Genomic DNA, 5,192 nt, shown 5'->3' on the forward strand with positions numbered 1-5,192 from the left:
CTAATTAAAAAAAATTTTTTTTAGAGACGAGGTCTCACTGTGTTTTCCAGGCTGGTCTCGAACTCCTGGGCTCAAGTGATCTACCCCCCTCAGCCTCCCAAAGTGCTGGGATTACGGGCGTGCACCACCACACCTGGCCTGGTGTTTTTTTTTCTATATTGAAAGGCATCGCTTTTGAAGTTATCTATTTTCTTTCATATCCTCAAGTAATTTGACGTAACGCATTTGTGATGACTCATGAACCCAGAGAAGACGTGGCAATTTTACTGTTCTATGTATCTTCTGTTCTTTCTGGCTTGCTCTTACACTTGTAATGCATTTATGCATTCCACAAATACGTATTAAAAGCCTATTCTGTTCCAGGTGCTTTTCTGGGTACTGAGCTACATCAGTGAGCAAACAAAGTTCCTGCTGTTAGGGCACTTACATTCTAGAGACAGATAATGTATCTATTTATATACAAGACAATAAGTAGACAAATGATTAAGGGAAAAAGGTGCAGTAAAGTTAGAAGACAGAGTGGGGCTAAATGGGCTATTTTACTTTTTTGAGATGGAGTCTCGCTCTGTCAGCCAGACTGGAGTGCAGTGGCACGATCTCGGCTCACTGCAGGCTTTGCCTCCCAGGTTCCAGTGATTCTCCTGCCTCAGCCTCCCAGGTAGCTGGGATTACGGGCACGCGCCACCATGCCTGGCTAATTTTTGTATTTTTAGTACAGACGGAGTTTCACCATGTTGGCTAGGCTGGTCTTGAACTCCTGGACCTCAGGTGATCCTTCTGCCTTGGCCTCCCAACAGTGCTGGGATTACAGGCGTGAGGTGCTGTGCCTGGCCTGTAAAGGGGCTATTTTAGATGGGATGGTCACTGATATGGGGCTATTGAGCAGAGATCTGAATCAGGGGGAAAAATGAGAAGACACAGGGGAAGAGTGTTTGAGGCCATGCAAAGGGCCTGAGGCAAGAGAGTGCTTCGCTTGTTCCAGTGGAGCAAGGCTGGCCTTAGAGTGAGGGCCAGTGCTAGGAGATGCATTCAGAAAGGTGGACCCTGTCGAGCCACTGTGAGCTCGACCCTGTCCAGCCCTTGATTGTGATTTGCCGGCCACCTGGTCTTGTCACATTCCTGGAACAAACCTGTCCTTGCTGCCTTGTGCCTTTTCTCTTTCTGTTCTCTAGAGTGCCAGTGTTCTTTCCGTGGCTGTTCTCATGGGCATGGGTGCCTTCTCATTGTGCTTTTTACAGCAGGATATTTGTTTATATCTTTTTTTTGAAGGAAAATCTGTATTATTTTAATTATTTTTATGTACTGAAAACTCAACAGTGTACATTTAATCCAGCTTGGTGGCAAGTTCTGTAGCCTTTGCCTTTCTGAGATTGGCAATGCGGGCCACAGACTTGGAAGCCAGGACATTGCCTCCCCAGTGACAGCAGATCTCATCGTGTCTGTCTTTGTAATTGGTCCTGCGAGCTTCCACCAGCTTAGCCAAAGCTCCTTTGTCTTCCGAGTTAACCCATGCGAAGGCAACAGAGGTGCAGGTCTTCCTGTAGACTAGACATCCCAGTCTTGCCTTCCCCTTGATAGTGCAGTAAGGGACCCCCATTTTACGACACAGGGCAGGCAGGAAGACAACAGCTCGATGGGATCCACGTCGTGTGCAGTGATCACCAGCTGAGCCTTTTTGTTCTCCACCAAGGTGGTGACGGTGTTAACTCCTGCTTGAAGGACGTTGAAAGACCGGTGGTCTCTTAGTGGGACGTCCCCTTTGCTGGCAGCTTTCTTCTCAGCCCGGAGCCAACAGCCTCTGCTTCTTCTCTTGCTTTGTCTCTGGTCTGTACTTGTGGGCCAGCTTAAGCAGCTGAGTAGCTGTTTGGCGGTCCAGGGCTTGGGTGAACGGGTTCATTACAGGAGGCGCTTTCAGCCTCTTATAGAGGATGGCTCTCTGCCACTGCAGCCTGATACAGTGGGGCCATTTCACAAAGCCGGTGAGGTCCCTTTTGGGCTGGTTGTCCTGTCCAATGCCAAAATTCTTAGGCTTTTCTTTTGTTTCTTTCTTTTCTTTTTTTTTTTTTTGAGACAGTTTTGTTCTTGTTGCTCAGGCTGGAGTGCAATGGTGCGATCTTGGCTCATGGCAACCTCCGCTTCCCAGGTTCAAGTGATTCTCCTGCCTCAGCTTCCCAAGTAGCTGAGATTACGGGCATGTGCCACCACGCCCAGCTAATTTTGTATTTTTAGTAGAGTCGGGGTTTCTCCATGTTGGTCAGGTTGGTCTCGAACTCCCAACCTCAGGTAATCCGCCCACCTTGGCCTCCCAAAGTGCTGGGATTACAGACATGAGCTACTGTGCCTGGCCTGGCCTTTTCTTAAACAGGGGATTCACCACTTTCTTGGCTTTCTGCTTCTTCATGACAGCAGGGGCGTGAGCCACCTTCTTCCCCCTGGGCTTCTTTCTTTTTGGCATCTTGGGCGGTGGGAGGAGAGATTGTTTACTTCTTTATTGACTTGCCCTAGCACCCCAACTGGCATATCAGTGCCACGTGGGTCGAGACCAAGTTTGTTTGATTACCGTGTACTCCCAGGACCTACTACAGCACCTAGGACTCAGCAGGCTCCAACAAGTGTTTGTTAAGTAAGTGAACAAAGATAAACATCTTGGCCGGGCATGGTAGCTCACGCCTGTAATCCCAGCACTTTGGGAGGCCGAGGTGGGCGGATCACCTGAGGTCAGGAGTCCCAGACCAGCCTGGCCAACATAGTGAAACCCCATCTCTACTAAAAATATAAAAATTAGCCAGGTGTGGTGATAGGCTCCTGTAATCCCAGCTACTCAGGAGGCTGAGACAGGAGAATCACTTGCACCCGGGAGGCGGAAGGTGCAGTGAGCCGAGACTGTGCCATTGCACTCCAGCCTGGGAAACAAGAGAGAACTGTCTGAAAAAAAAAAAAAAAAAAAAAAAGCTTGTATTGGTCAGTGAGTTTCCCTGAGTAGTTTAATTCACTTTATACAAACATGTCCCTCTTTTACTTGGAAGAGAGAACCAGGAGAAGAAAAGAAAAAGACAACCACAACCAAATAAATATGTCCCCACCTCTCATCTTATTATCTCCATCTCCCATGTTTATTACCAAATAACACAGTTCGTATTCCTGGGATTCCCCTATTTGACATTTTTCTGTTCTCATGACCCTGAAGTCGATCTCATGTGAATACTAAGGTTCTGGTATTTCTGTCACCACATGTATCAAGCTCTTACCCAACGTATTGTCCCATTGCTTCTTGGTTTCCTTTTGACATATTCTTCATAACATTAACCTTATAAGACATATAAACAGTTCTTTCTTTCTTTCTTTCTTTCTTTCTTTCTTTCTTTCTTTCTTTCTTTCTTTCTTTCTTTTTTCTTTTATTGAGACAGGGTCTTGTTCTGTCACCCAGGCTGAAGTGCAGTGGTGCAATCACAGCTCACTGCAGCCTTGACTTCCCAGGGTCAAGCGATCCTTCCACCTCAGCCTTCTGAGTAGCTGGGACCACAGGCATGTGCCACCATGCCTGGCTAATTTTTAAATTTCTTTTTGTAGAGATAGGGTCTCACTATGTTGCTCGGGTTGGTCTTGAACTCCTGAGCTCAAGCGATCCTCCCACCACGGCCTGCCAAAGTACTAAGAGGTGTGAGCCACCACGCCTGGCCCAGACCTGGTCTTTCTATCCTGACTTCTTATTAAGTGATGACAATGTGCTCCTTTTTCATTCTGCCACAGTAGATGGGTTTCTTTTATTATTATTATTATTATTTTCTTTGTAGAGACAGGGGTCTTGCTTTGTTGCTCAGGCTGGTCTCAAACTCCTGGCTTCAGACAATCCTACCTCAACCTCCCGAAGTGTTGGGATTACAAGTGTGAGACCCTGCCCCTGGCCGAGTAGATGGGTTTCTATTCCGTGCAGTTATACGCAATTTCTAATTAATACAGCTTACTTGAGAAGGTGAGATTTGATCAGGGCTTTGAAGGATGTGAGTAGCAACTAACTGGGAGAAGGGGGCCAATGAAAGAATAATTCCTAGAGGCTCTGTTCAGACTTAGGGCTTTTGAATATCAGGGGTTCATCATCTGAGCTGCTGAATTAGACTAGGACTTCTTAAATACTTCTAAAATTGGTCTTGGGAATGAACCTGCAAGAAGAAAAAAAGCCTAATAAAAATAGTAGTAGTAGCAGTAGTAGCAGTACTAGTAATAGCTGGCTGAGCGTAGTGGCTCACACCTGCAATCCCAACGCTTTGGGAGGTCGAGGCTGGAGGATCACTTGAGCCCAGGAATTCAAGATCAACTTGGGGCCAGGTGCAGTGGCTCATGCCTGTAATCCCAGCGCTTTGGGAGACCCAGGTGAGTGGGTCCTGAGGTCAGGAGTTTGAGACCAGCTTGGCCAACATGGCGAAACCCTGTCTCTACTAAGAGTATAAAAAATTAGCCGGGCTTGGTGGTGGGCGCCTGTAATCCCAGCTGCTTGGGAGGCTGAGGCAGGAGAATTGCTTGAACCCAGAAGGTGGAGGTTGCAGTGAGCCGAACTGGCGCCATTGCACTCCAGCCTGGGCAACTCAAAAGAGCAAGATTCTGTTTCCAAAAAAAAAAAAAATCAACTTGGGCAACATAACAAAACCCTGTCTCTACAAAAACCAAAAAAATTAGCCAGGCATGGTGGTGTGTGTCTGTGGTTCCAGCTACTCAGGAGGCTGAGCTGGGAGGATCACTCGAGCCTGGGAAGCCTAGGCTGCAGTAAGCCACGATCGCACCACTGCACTCCAGCCTGGGTGACAGAGCAAGACCCTGTCTCAAAATAATAATAATAATGGCAGGGCGTGGTGGCTCACGCCTGTAATCCCAGCACTTTGGGAGGCCAAGATGGGTGGATCACCTGAGGTCAGGAGTTCCAGACCAGCCTGGACAACATGGTGAAACGCTGTCTCTACTAAAAATACAAAAATTAGCCTGGCGTGGTGGTGCTCGCCTGTAATCCCAGCTGCGTGGGGGGCTGAGGCAGGAGAATCGCTTGAACCCAGGAGGCAGATGCTGCAGTGAGCCTAGATTGTGCCACTGCACCCCAGCCTAGGCAACAGAGTGAGACTCCGTCTCAGAAAAACAAAAAAAAAACAACAAAAAAAGAACCCTTCCAATGTAATAGGCTTTGTTCTAAAGGACTTACAGGT

At 47.6% G+C, this 5,192-nt stretch overlaps 1 pseudogene; it reads right to left on the reverse strand.

Annotated features, from left to right (window-relative positions):
- Positions 1–1,257: 1,257 nt before the first annotated feature.
- On the reverse strand, positions 1,258–2,455 carry LOC100586433 (annotated as a pseudogene).
- Positions 2,456–5,192: the final 2,737 nt, after the last annotated feature.

Source organism: Nomascus leucogenys, chromosome 24 (genome assembly GCF_006542625.1).
Source record: "Nomascus leucogenys isolate Asia chromosome 24, Asia_NLE_v1, whole genome shotgun sequence".
Lineage (NCBI taxonomy): Eukaryota > Metazoa > Chordata > Mammalia > Primates > Hylobatidae > Nomascus > Nomascus leucogenys.